The sequence below is a fragment of the Hemitrygon akajei genome, chromosome 21 (genome assembly GCF_048418815.1).
Source record: "Hemitrygon akajei chromosome 21, sHemAka1.3, whole genome shotgun sequence".
NCBI lineage: Eukaryota > Metazoa > Chordata > Chondrichthyes > Myliobatiformes > Dasyatidae > Hemitrygon > Hemitrygon akajei.
In genome coordinates this window covers 28,463,578-28,478,265 of record NC_133144.1, presented here as the reverse complement: position 1 = coordinate 28,478,265, position 14,688 = coordinate 28,463,578, and the positions used below count along the sequence as shown (strand labels likewise).

At 39.9% G+C, this 14,688-nt stretch overlaps 1 protein-coding gene across 1 annotated transcript in view; it reads right to left on the bottom strand.

Annotated features, from left to right (window-relative positions):
• Window positions 1-14,688, bottom strand: part of hcn4 (hyperpolarization activated cyclic nucleotide-gated potassium channel 4) — a 494,535-nt gene that overhangs the window by 130,669 nt on the left and 349,178 nt on the right. The window lies entirely within an intron of this gene.

The window sequence follows — 14,688 nt, the reverse complement described above, 5'->3', positions numbered from 1 at the left end:
TTTTTCCCAGTGACTAGAATTAGGGGCATAGTATTAAGATAATTGGAGGAAAATATAGGGACCATGTCAGAGGTAAGTTTTTTACATGAGAATGGTGGGTGTGTCAGGGCGAGGGTTGAGGCAGATACATTAGGAACATTAAAAAAAACTCTTAAATAGGCACATGGATGATACTAAAATGGAGGGTTATGTAGGAGGGATATTGATCTTGGAGTAGGCTAAAATGTTGGCACAACATTATGGATCGAAGGGCCTGTGCATTGCTGAAGTGTTCTATGTTCCATGACCCACTGAATTCTTCCAGCAGATTGTTGCTTCAGATGGCACCAGAGAACTGAACCCAGGTCTGGCACTGTGGGACAATAGCTCTGCTAGCTATGCCACTGTGCTGGAAAAGACTGGAGTTTGCGTATACTGTTAGCTCAATGCACTGCAGCTTTGAACAACCAATCTATCATGTCACAACCACACTAAATCAAAACTGCTTCACATCTGTTGATGTGTATTTATGTCTTTCCTTATGAAACCCAGATGATGATTGTCACTGGGTCAATTCACTAGTCTTGTTTCACTCACTGTATTACCTGCAAACGCTTGACAGATTTTTAATATGCATCCACTGGCTTCGCCTGTCAACCAGGAATGTTGTAAATAATGGAATTTACGCCGGAGAGTGAGAGAAATAATGTTGGAATTTAATTAGGGCCTCAAACTCTCACAATTATGTAAATTTCTCCAGAGACAATCACAATTTATTAAAAAAAATTATGAAAATTACCAGAAGCAAGAGTGCTAATGCTTAGGTGGAGGATTGCATCTCAAAGTTATCTAATTAATGTTATTGTGAACTTCAACTAGTCAGGGCGTCTAATTTAAAAGTTGCTTGTCTTCCCCAGTCTGAAGTTAAAGAAACCACCAGTATGGAAATTCAATAGTATTCGATACAGTTTATCAGCAAAGGGAATACTTTGTAAACCAAACTAGACATAATTGCTGATTTCTTTCCCCTCCTTTACAGTCCCAGTGAAGGGTCTCAGCCCGAAGCTTCAAATGTTTATTCCTCTTTATAGATGCTGCATGACCTGCAGCATTTTGTGTGAGTTAAACAATGCTGGAAACAGATTGCAGTGAGAGTTAATGAAACTGAGTGAGTGGGAAATAGGTGTGACCCAAGTGGAATGAGTCAGGACTGATTTCTGTAAACTGATTGGAGGAGCTGTCAGCAGACACAGCGAAGGTACAATGAACAGTGGGTATGAATCAATGTCTATAAGTTTCAGCAGACTGAAATGATGAGAACTTATTGAACTAACTGTGGCCTAGGGATGGCTTACTAAATGAGGCTGTGAATCATTTTGGGTGGATGTAAACTAGACAGATAGTGTAATTACAGAGTAATTAGGAGTGAATGAGTGTGGAGTAAAATGAAGATGAACTGATAGGTGGATCCTACCTGTGGGGACAAAATACTATCCCCTACACAAGCTGCCCCTGGGATGGCTATGGTGTGGAAGAGATGGTCACCCACCTCTTGGCAGACTGGATTTGTTAAAAGGGTGAGAAGGAAGCAAGGGTGCCTGCCTCTGTTCATCTCAAGCATTTATGTAACAGAGGACTCTCTGATGTATGGGCTATTCCCAGGGACACACATTGAGGCAGACATCAAGTGTCACTGGAAGATCATCAACACAGGAAGAGACACCCTTTGTTCTACCCAAAACTTGGACTTCCAGCCCAATGAGTTCCCAATAAGGGAACACTGCCAATTGGCACACTCCAGGCTGCAGTAGTACATTCTGAAGGATGCACTGAAGGTTGGTGGAGCCAACATAAACGCGCTGTGGGGAAGGACCACAGTCTAGCGTCCTTCCAGTACTGCATATGGAGTGGCTGAGTTGGATAGGGAAGCCTTCAAAAGGTGGGGGGGGGGGCCATATGAGAGATAATAAAGCTATGATTTTAAAAAACTTAACACGACTAAATGCATTGCTTATGAATGTAAAAGCTTTGTACTGTTTCTTCTTTTGTGTATAACATTTACTCTGAATAAAGTTTATATTTGAAAATAAACGAAATGCACAAAAGCAAGATTACAAACAGAACAGAGTGAGTAACCTCATTAGAATGATGGAGAAGTGGGTATGATATTATTAGAATGTTTATAAAGTGACTGGAAGGGCAAGGACTGACTGTGCACTAATTTGAGTCAGTGTAAACAAGCAGGTGGCAGAGTAGCTCATTTGGGGAAGGTTATCTGATTGGTGTAAGTGTGAACTGACTAAAATGCATTTGTAAAATGACAAAGTGGGTGTGAGGCACTTTTTTTCTGGATTAAATGTGAATAAATTAGAATGAGTGTGAACAGATTGGAGCGAATGTGATTGGGTTGCAGTGCATGTGAACAGATTGGGATGAGGGCAACCGAATTGTATGAACTTCTCCAAGTAGGGTTGAAATTCACTGAGATAGGTGGTTTCCACTGTGGGAGAAGGAACCTTTGCTCTAATAGCCAACATGTGTCAGTCTTGTTAGTTAGAGAACAAGTTTGTCCCTCTTCTGTGCACAAGACTCCTATTGTCAGAATAGCACCAACAGCAATGGGATAATTTTGCTTTCTGATCATCAGTGAGTGAGAGGAAGAATCGGTGCTAAACGATTCATGTGATAGTGTTACTTGATGAAAACGGGTCAAATTCGAGTACCCCCTTTAACTTGAACAAGCATGAAGCATCAACAAATTCAATGAAATGCATTAGGCACCTTTGCCTGCACATGATTAATTTAATTTCTAACTGGGATTACCGCACCAGATGATGATCAAGAGCAGGTCTGTCTGATTTTGATCTAGAGCAACACACACAAAATGCTGAAGGAACTCAGCAGATCAGGAAATGAATAAACAGTCAACAGGTCAGGCTGATTACTTTTCTGGTGTTGGCCCGAAAAAGTGACTGTTCATTCATTTCCATAGACGCTGCCTGACTTGCTGAGTTCCTCCAGTATTTTATGCGTGCTGCTCTGGATTTCCAGCATCCACAGAATCCCTTAGGTTTATGATTTTAACCTAAGTCCTCTCCAGGGTTCTGTTATCTAAGCTGTAGGTCTTTTAGTTTAGGCACCAGCTTCTCACTGCACCAGACTTCCAGGAACAAAAATCAAGGCTGACTTTCCCTAGCTCTGCTGTTTCTGTAGCTATGACTGTGTGGCATCCACAGATTTTGCAATGACAACACTGTTGTTCATAGTGATGGTGGTGAAGAGGTGGGTCAGCTAGTTGAATGGATGTAATGAGCAACCTAGCAGTTAACTTCAATGAAACCAATGAACCGATTGTGGTCTTTAGGAAAGGAAAGCCATGTGAACTGGTCCCAGTGCTCATTGAAGGGTCTGCAGTAAAAAGAATGAGCAGGTTCAGATTTCTAGCTGTCAATATTTTTAAGGTAGTAGTAGTAACAGTGTGATCACTCAAGTCAAGTATGATGTTCTCCTAAGGGGTTGTCTATTGGTGGGTCCTCAGGTGACTATAGAGGCCAATCTGGGATCCACATTTTGCATGTGATTGAAGACTCTGACAAGATTCCACAGATGAACAGTAGAAAGTAATCTGACTGCTTGCACTACATCCTGGAATGCACAAAGCACAGGAGTGCAAAGGGCTGCAGAGAGTGATGGGACTCAACCAATTCCACCGTGGGTACAGCTCTTCCCTCCATCAATGACAACTGTAAGAGGTGCTGTCTAATAAAGTGACACCCATGATTAAAGAGCCCCACCCTCTTCTTGCTGCTGCCATCAGGCAGGGAGTACAGGAGCTCCGAAGACACACATTTCAAGATTCAGAAACCACCTCTTCCCCACTGTAAATAGGTTCTTCAATTGACGGGGAAAACCCCCATTTTTACCTCAGACTATATTTCCCTCAACTTGCTCTAATCTCATTATGTCTATTTTTGTTTATGCAAATTAAGTGTAATTTAAGTTTATGTAATTAATATTTGTCATGTTTGTAATGTATTGTGCTGCTGCAGAAAAGCTAAGCTTCATGCCATTTATACCCTGGGTCTGTATGTCTATGCCAATAACTGGACTCGTAACTCATAACTGTCAGTGTTGAGAGGGAATTTGCACCTAGAGGGGCTGCTTTTTGAATGAAGCATTGAACAAAGGCTCCATCTGCTATAAAGTGCTCCCATAGTAACTCTTTGAAGAATCTCAAGTGAGTAATCCCCATTATCCCAACCAATAATTATCTCCCAATTAACAGTGAATGAAATTGGTTGTTGTTAACAAACTGCTGTCCGTGGGAGCTTGCTGTGCATAAGTTACTTGCCCGCGTGTCCTACAATGCAACTGAGATCTTACTTCATCGGCTGACAAGCAATTTGGGGATAATCTGAATGGAAAGAGACATCAAGTTGGAAGTTCCATTTTAAGCAGCTGACTGCAGTAAAGTCCTTTATCTCTGTGGCTCATTAGTACCATATCTAATCTGCCCCAGTGGTTCAGTCCCACAGATCCACCAGTTTATGTTAAATTGCATCTTTTCAGGTTTTCCATATGTTGATTGTTAACTACTGCTTTCAAATTATCCTACACTTATATTCCCATCGTAAACCATATCTCAGCTCACATATGCAAACGCTATTGTAAAGCAGGGGCAGGCTGTTAATTTTCACACAAGAAGCTGTCCTAATCTTATGCACCTACACCGTGCTCAAATCCTTTTACTCCCCATTCTTTCACTCACCCTGTCTGAATTATCCATAAATCAGAGTATTGGCTTCCATCCTAAATCCCGAATTCTCCTGATGCACAATTCATACCTCTGTAGAAAACAAAACATCCTCGTTTGCTTTCCACTTTGTTAAAAGCTGGAACTACACTCAGTGGCCACTTTATTAGGTACCTCCATAGCTAATAAACTGGCCACAGAGTCTATTATTACTGAACTAATCATTGAGAGGCCTAGACTAATGATCTGGAGTTAGGGAGTTCAAAGCTCATTAAATCAGCTGCTTAATTTGAATTGTTTATTAAATAAATCTGGACTAAAATTCTAGGATCATAAATAATAATTGTGAGGCTAAGAGATGATTGAAAAATCCTTTTGGTTTGCAGATCCCTTTGGAGATGGAAATATTCCATTCTGATCTGGTCTACTTAGAACTCTAATTCCCAACTAGGTACCCCCTGTATGTAATAAAGTGGCCCCTGACATAATGTTCATGGTCTTATGCTGCTGTAGCCCATTTGCTACAAGGTTTGATGCGTTGTGCTTTCAGAAATGCTTTTCTGCACACTAGTGTTGTAACATGCGGTTTTTTGAGTTACTGTCACCCCTCTTGGCAGCTCAGACCAGTCTAGCCATTCTCTTCTAACATCTTTCATTAACAAGATGTTTTTGCCCACAGAACTGCCACTCACTGGGTGTTTTTTGTTGCTCACACCATCCTCCATAAACTTAGAGACAGCAGAGAACTCCCAGGAGATCAGCAGTTTCTGAGAGATGCAGGCCTTCCTGTCTGGCACCTATTATCATTCCATGGCAAAATCACTTAGATCACATTTCTTCCTCATTTTGATGTTTGGTCTGAACAACAACTGAACCTCTAGAGCATGTCTGCGTGCATTTTATGCATTGAATTTCTGTTGCATGATTGGCTGATTAGATATTTGCAATAACAAGGAGGTGTACAGGTGCACCCACTAAAGTAGTCACTGATTCTATTATTACTGAACTAATAATTGAGAGGCCCAGACTAATGATCTGGAGGTAGGAATTCAAATCTCATTAAAACAGCTGGTTAATTTAAATTGTTTATTAAATAAACCTGGAACAAAAATCCAGGATCATAAGTAATAACTGTGAAGCTAAGAAATTATTGCAAAACCCTTTTTAGTTTGCAAATGTCCTTTAAAGATGAAAATACATCATCCTGATCTGGTCTGCTTAGAACTCTAACTCCCCAGCAATGTGCTTTGGATAGCCACTTAAACAAAATGCTGGTCTTACCATATACCATGAGTGAATGGGAAATAAAACAGTATTAAGTGTTAAAAGACACAAGAGATTCAGCAGATGTTAGAAATCTTGAGCAACACACAAAAAATACTGGAGAAACTCAGTAGGTTAGGCAGCATGTATGAAGGGAAATAAAGTGTTGATGTCTTGGGCCAAGACCCTTCATCAAGACATATTAGGTGTTCTGTTCATTATCATAAAAGAGACATTAAGTCATACAGCTATTACAGCACGGGAATAGGTCCAGGATCAGGATCAGGATCAGTGAGTCCACCTTGTTCAGCAACCACCCATTTATACTAATTCTACATTAATACACACAAAATGCTGGAGGAACTTGGTAGCTCAGACAGCATCTATGCAAATAGATAGATAGATAGATAGATAGATAGATAGATAGATAGATAGATAGATAGATAGATAGATAGATAGATAGATAGATAGATAGATACTTTATTCATCCCCATGGGGAAATTCAACTTTTTTTCCAATGTCCCATACACTTGCTGTAGCAAAACTAATTACATACAATACTTAACTCAGTAAAAAAATATGATATGCATCTAAATCACCGTCTCAAAAAGCATTAATAGCTTTTAAAAAGTTCTTAAGTCCTGGCGGTAGAATTGTAAAGCCTAATGGCATTGGGGAGTATTGACCTCTTCATCCTGTCTGTTCATTCATTTCCATGGATACAGAGATGAGGAGGAACTTCTTTAGCTAGAAGGTGGTGAAGCTGTGAAATTCTTTGCCACAGGCAGTTGGGGAAGCCAAGTCTTTATGTATATTTAAGGCAGAGGTTGATAGATTCTTGATTGGTCAGGGCATGAATGGATATGGGGAGAAGGCAGGAGAATGGGGCTCAGAGGAATATTGGATCACCCATGATGAAATGGTGGTACAGACTCAATTGGCCAAATGGCCTAATTCTGTTCCTATCTCTTATGGTCTTATGCTGCCTGACCTGCTGAGTTCCTCTAGCATTTTGTGTGTGTTGTTCTGGATTTCCAGCATCTGCGGAATCTCTTTGTGTTTATAAATTTAAATTAATCCTTTTTTTAATTCTCATATTCTCATCATCTCCCCAGATTCTATCATTCCCTGACACATTAGGACCAATTTATAGTGGCTGCACAGAGTCGTAGACTCAACCAGCTCCATCACAGTCACAACCCTCCCCACCATTAAGGAAATCTTTAAGTGGCAGTGTCTTAAGAAGGCAGCATCTGACTTTAATCCAGAACATGTTTTCTTCTCATTACTACCATCAGGAAAGGGGTACAGGAGAATGAAGACCCACATTGAATGATTCAGGAATAGTTTCTTCCTGTCTGCTATTAGATTTTTGAATGGTCCATGAACACTACCTCATTTTCACACTTGTACAATATTTATTTATTTTTGTAGTTGTATTAACTTTTATATGTTTTGCTATACTGCTGCCTCAAAGCAACAAATTTAATAGCATACATCAGTGATAATAAATCTGATTCAAATTCTCCTTCAACCCACACATCTCAAGGTTGTGGAAGGAAAAAGGAGCCCACAGAGGAGAATTATCAAACTCCACACAGATAGTCCCTGAGGTCAAGATTGAAACCACATCTCTGGGGTTATGAAGCTGTATTACCACAGACCAAAAAAAAAACACAAGATTCTGGAGGAACTCAGCAAGTCAGGCAGCATCTATGGAGGGAACAACTAATCAATAACCATTGAAGCAGCTCACTCTGCTCTCCTTTGGCAGCAGTATGATTGATGCCCTTTTGAAACACATTGACTACAGCTGTGAGAGATTGAAGATGTCCTTGAGCACTCCAGCCAGTTAGTTGGCACAGGTTTTCAGCTTCCTGCCAGGTACACCATCGGGGCCTGACGCTGAATGAGTTTGGGTCGAGACACTTGCTTAAACTAACTTGACAGTTGTAACCAAGAAATACCATTGAAAATTATTATTACATTAGTAATTCCCTAGATTTCGATACTTATTCATTCATGGGATATGAATGTGCAGGATTTATTGTCCATCCCTAACTCTCTTCTGAGCTGAGGGATCATTTAATATGGCAGTTGTCAAGCACAGATTACAATTTGCATGATGGATTTAAAAGGTGTGCCGTTATGGAAAATAAATGAAAATCTGATTTTCCCATTATCATCAGTGCAGCTGCTTCCTTTGTATCAGGACTGTGTATATTTAAAATTGATTAAACTTATAAATCTTTAGAAGGAGTTAATTATAGTTCATGGGATTGTGTGAAGGTATTATATTAATTTAGATCTTTGACAACAAATTATTTTGTTAGACAAATTTGCTATTGATTGGTGAAAATTATTAAATGGCTAGGAACAATACTATAATTTTGAAATGTGTTTATCAGGGATCTGTGTTAAACCCCACTGATACCACACAGAATGCTGTGGTTTATCCATCAGTGGATGCTACTGTTACATGTACTGTGCACAGTTCACAGAGGTTGCTCCAGGTACCAGCAACAAACTTCATGATTGGGGTCTCTCTTCCCGCCATTACAGACATTTACACTGCATGCTGCATCTGCAAAGCGAACAGCATTATGAAGGACCCCACACACCCCTCATACAAACTCTTCTCCCTCCTGCCATCTGGGAAAAGGCACTGAAGCATTCGAGCTCTCACGACCAGACTATGTAACAGTTTCTTCCCCCAAGCCATCAGACTCCTCAATACCCAGAATCTGGATTGACACCAACTTACTGCCCTCTACTGTACCTATTGTCTTGTTTATTATTTATTGTAATGTCTGCACTGTTTTGTGCACTTTATACAGTCCTGGGTAGGTCTGTAGTCTAGTGTAGTTTTTTTCTGTGTTGTTTTTACGTAGTTCAGTGTAGTTTTTGTACTGTTTCATGTAGCACCATGGTCCTGAAAACTGTCTCATTTTTACTGTGTACTGTACCAGCAGTTATGGTTAAATGACAATAAAAAGTGACTTGACTTGACTTGACTTAACTTGAGATAATCTGAGCAAAGAACAGCCATTAAAACAAGAGATGTTGCAGATGCTGGAAATCTTGAGCAACACACACACACACAAGTCAGCCATTGAGGGGAATAAACAGTTGACATTTTGGCCTGAGATCCTTCATCAGGAGAAAGAGTCATTGTTTAGAGCCATTGACCAGATGATATTCATGGAATTATTGTCAGGGTCAGAGAACCTCAATGGGAACAGACCATTTATCTTGGAACCACTGAGGCTGAGGGATGAGTGAATTGAGTATAACATGCTGAGAGGTCTGGCAGGTTAGACAAGAAGGAGCAAGAGAGCGGGGAGGAAGGGTTGGTGGGGGTCATAACTTGATATTTGGGGGTAAATGGATTAGAGAGAGCTTAATGGTAAAATCACCATCCAAGGTATATGAGAGAGTGGGTATATGCTTCAATGAGTTGGAGATACAGAAATGCTCAGTGCCTCTCCCAGGAATACATGGTGTAACCTTCACTGCCATGAACTTTGGTCTAGTATGTGTAAGATCCAAGCTTCGATACAGTGGCTCTTAGTTCCATAAATATTTGAAGACTGCAGTCCTAAGTGTAAGCCTTTGAAGTAGCTCAAATGTAGCAAGCTATCTGTGATAGAAATGCAGAGCGTGTTACACACACACAAAATGCAGGAGGAACTCAGCAGGTCAGGCAGCATACATAAAGAGGAATAATTAGCCGATGTTTTGGGCCATGAAGTAGCTATGTGGGCATCAATGGCAACCTCAGCATTTACTGCCCATCCTAAATTGGCCAGGTGAAGGTGGTGATGAACTGCTTTCATAAGCAGGAGACACAGGAGAGTGCAGGTGCTGGAATCTGGAGCAAAGTCGAAGTGCTAGAGGAACACAGTAGATCAGGCAGGTCAGAAACACAGCAGGTCCTTCCACAGATGCTGCCTGGCTCACCAAGTTCTTCCAGCAGCTCGTCTTTTGCCTTCATAAACAGAAGCTATCCCTTCAGTGACGGCACTCCCACAGTGCTAAATTTAGTTGAGTGGCGATGAAAGAAATGGTCAATATATTCATGAGTCAGGTTGGTGTGTTCTTTGAACATTAGTTTTATTTGTCACATGTACATGGGATTGGACAAGATAGAAGCAGGAAATGTGTTCCAGATGCTGGGAGAGTCCAGTACCAGAGGGCATGGTTTGAGAATAAGGGGTAGGCCATTTAGGACAGAGTTAAGGAAAAACTTCTTCTCCCAGAGAGTTGTGGGGGTCCGGAATGCACTGCCTCAGAAGGCAATGGAGGCCAATTCTCTGGATGCTTTCAAGAAGGAGCTAGATAGGTATCTTATGGATAGGGGAATCAAGGGATATGGGGACAAGGCAGGAACCGGGTATTGTTAGTAGATGATCAGCCATGATCTCAAAATGGTGGTGCAGGCTTGAAGGGCCGAATGGTCTACTTCTGCACCTATTGTCTATTGTAATACTGTGAAATGTGTCATTTGCGTCAATGACCAACATAGTCGGAGGATGTGCTGGGTGCAGCCCAGAGGAGTCACCATGCTTCTGATGCCAATATAGCATGCCCACACCTTACTGACTCTTACTGCAGGGATGTCCTTTCCTAGTGGTGGAGGTCATAGGCAACAGAAGTGCTGTCAGAGCAGCCCGGGTGAGTAATGCAGTGTACCTTGCAGATGGTACCCTCCATAGCCACAATGCGTAGAGGGTGTGAATGTTTAAGGTGATAAATGGAATGTCAAGGAAATAGGCTGCCTTGCCCTTGAGAGAGTGGAATAGATCATTTCTTTATGGTGTAGGAATCAAATGCATTCTATTCAAAAGAAAATGTTCTCTTTCTTTCTTTAATCCTTTCCACTTTTCAAGATCTCACTTGCTCTCTGGACAACAGATGGCACCATTAAAGAGCCTTAGCAGAGTGATTGAGAGTTATAGCAGGTGTGGGCCTAATTAAAATTTAAAATGAATGAATGCCAAGGTTTTCAAAGTAAGGGCGAAACTAAAAGTAAGGCGGATTGGGCAAAGAAGAGGTTTGAGGTTCATCGTGGATAAAGGCCAAGAACATTTTGCACAATAACAGTTGCATGTACATGTACAGCTGGCAGGTCTGTGTCACCAGACTACAGGCTAGATTTCTACTACCTTGATCCACCTTCAATCAATCTCATTTTTTCTTAGTTGAAAGAAAAATCAGCTCTCTACCATCACCTCCCATTCAAGCCTGTTCTCAAAATTTATGACATTATGAGGGCTTGATAACATGGGCTACATGTTTCCTGTTTTAAGAGAAAAGATAACTCAGATTTATAACTAAACAATGCTATACACTCAGTGGCCCCTTTATTAGGTACAGCAGTGGAACCCAGTGTGCTAATATAGCCCATCCAATTCAAGGTTCAATTTGTTTTGTGTTCAGAGATTCTATGTTGCTCACCACTGTTGTAATGTATGGTTATTTGAGTTACTCTCAGCTTGAAGCAGCCTGGTCATTCACCTCTGACCTTTCTCATTAATGGTACCTTCCCCACAGAACTGCTGTTCACTGGAATTTTTTTTTGCACATATTCCCTGTAAACTCAAGAGACTGTTATGCATGAAAATCCCAGGAGATCAGCAGTTTCTGAGATACTCAAACCAGCCCATCTGGCACCAACAATCATTCCATAGTCAAAGTCACTTGGATCATACTTCTTCCCCATTCAGATGTTTGGTCTGTAAAACAATTGAACATCCTGCCTATGTCTGCATACTTTTATGCATTTAGTTGCTGCCCCGATTGGCTAATTAAATATTTGCATTAATGAGCAGGTATACAGGTGTACCTAATAAAGTGACTGTTGAGTATATTTCAAGCATAGACTGGTCATGGTTTCCTACAAGTCCTTACTGGTGTTCATTTTCTATGCAAATGTCTCTGAATTGTCTGATCCTGTGAGTGTCTCATTCTTTTCCACTGTATTTGGTCATCTTGCTTTCTCATAAAGGTTGTTTTTGTGATTTTTTTTTGCCCCAATTACTCCTGCTGGTAATGAGTTGGAAAGTTTGACTTTCTCTTGAACTTACATATAGGACAGCTACTAATATTTATCCTTTATATATATTCTTTATATATTTTTGCTTAGTCAGGCAAGCAACAAAGAGTTTCTAATTAGACACCCATGTTGATGATAGCTATGGCTCAACTAAAATCTGTGGCTGATATAACTGTATATCCAAAATTATGTTACAATTATAGTTTCCTGTTCTTCGGCAGTCTGTCGGGATTGAGGATGTCTTCCTTTAACTGTGGGTTCTGTGATGGCTGCTAAAGCCTGTGTTGGAATGGGACCAATGTAAAACTTGTCCATAGATGGGAAAGTCACATGATTTATGGGGTGGGTGGATAGGTAGTTTGTGACGTGCTCCAACCCTTGTATCTTTTATGTAGAGCAAATAGTCTTCAAGAGTTTCAATACGCTTTTACTCCACATTGGGTATTGATATTAGTTTATTATTGTCACATGTACTAAGATTCCAAGCAAATTTATCACCAAACTTTTGACCTTGGAATTTAATGCTTCTCTTTGCAAATTAATCATTGATTTCCTGATCACTGAGTGTTGTTTGCAATGCTTCTATAGTATTCTCAATTCTATTCTTGTTACCTACTAACTTTTCATTCCCTCTCTGAAACATTTTATACTATTTTGTTTTACATTAAGGTGCCATGTAAATAAATGTTGCTATTTTAAACAGCTAGACTTGTGTTTAGTTTGTATTGTTTTAACATAGTCATAAGATGTTCAATGTAAATGCCAGGAAATGAATTGCTTCTGGTCCAATAGCTGATATTACACAGATAGAGCATCAGTCATATTGCATAGATCAAAGTTCCATTAAAACTATTGTGATGAATAAATATGTAATCAAGTTTTGCTGATAGAAGGTAAAATACTGGCAAAGATCACAAAAGAAGCTCTTTTATCTGCTTGAAACATGTGAGCAAGTAAACAATATGGGTGTTTAGTAAGTAATCAAGAATAAGGAATCTCCAAAATCAAGTGTTCTTTTAGTTTTATGCTCTTCCAATTCTGGCTTCTTGTTTATTCTACATTTACTTTGTCCTATTGATTTTCAATTCTTTCAGCAACACTGAAAACGATGGAGGAACTCAGCAGGTCAGTCAGCATCTATGGAGGGAAATTGATCGTCAATATTCTGGGTCGAGACCTTTTGTGTGTTGTTCCAAATTCTAGTATTTTGTATTTTAACTCATTCAACTTATATTCTCCATACATTCTCATAAATGTTTTATCTCTGTCCTCCTGAACATCTCTTAAATATCCTTCTCTTTAAACAATGTTTGATTAATTCTAATATTTTATTCTATCTCATGTCTCCTAATGACACATATGGCCATTGAATTAATTAAATTTATGTCAACTCTTAAAGAAATTCCATTCCTCCACTTACCTTCCTGTAACTATTCTATGTAATGTGCCAACTAACTCCTCTAATTCTCCTACCACCCACCTACGTTAGGGGCAAAACTTTCAGATTTGGGAGAAAACAGGAGCATCCAGAAGAAACAGAAGGTTTAGTTGAGCTGAGCTTTATGTAGCAATGATCAGACTGCACTTGGAACATGTTGAGCAGTTTTGGGCCCTTTATCTAAGAAATAATTAGCTAGAATTGGAGAGGGTACAGAGGACATTCACAAGAATGATCACGGGGTGAAAGAGTTAATGTATGATGAACATTTGATGGCTCTGGGCCTGTGCTCAGTGGAGTTTAGAAGAAAGATTGCATTGAAACCTATTGAATATTGAAAGGCCGAGATAGAATGCATGTTTCTTCTAGTGAGTGTCTCTTGGACCAGAGGGCACAGCATCAGAATACAAAGATATCTCTTTAGGACAGAGATGAGGAGTGGTAAATCTGAGTTCTTTACCATGAACAGTTATGGAGGCCAAGTCATTAGGTATATTTAAAACTGAGTTTCATAAATTGTTGCTTCACAAAGGTGTGAAAGGTTTTGGGGAGAAGATAGAGAATAGGACTGAAAGGGAAATTATATCAGCTGTGATAGAACAGCAGAGAAAATGGGATGAATGTCATAATTCTTCTCCTGTTTCTTATTGTCTAATGGTCTAAACCCACATGGTCACGGAGGAAGAATGTGCAAACTCCACACAGCACCAGAAGTCAGGATGGAGCCTGTGCAGCAGCAGCTTTACTAACTGCATCGACATTTCCCTCAGATTGTGCTGCACCCATGTCCCATTACTGGATTCCACATCGAGTCCAATGGAGGATCCCATTCTTGCTGGAGTTGGAATTAGAATTGATTTATTATTGTTACATATACTGATGTACAGTAAAAAAAATCTTGTCTTGCATATTGTTCATACAGATCAATTCATTATTAAGTGCAGTGAAGTAGTGCAATGTAAAACAATAACAGAATGCAGAATAAAATGTAACAGCCCCAGAGCATAAGGGACTTGAATCTCTGATCCTAGACTGTTACACCCAGTAAAGAAAAGCAGTCCCTATTAAGTTCATTGGGGATTCAAGACTTGTGGATTAAATATTTTGTCATGTCAGTTTGTCATATGCACAAGTACATTTATGCACAGCTGCAATAAAAAACTTGCTTGCAGCACATTAAACAAGAACATAGCATTAACG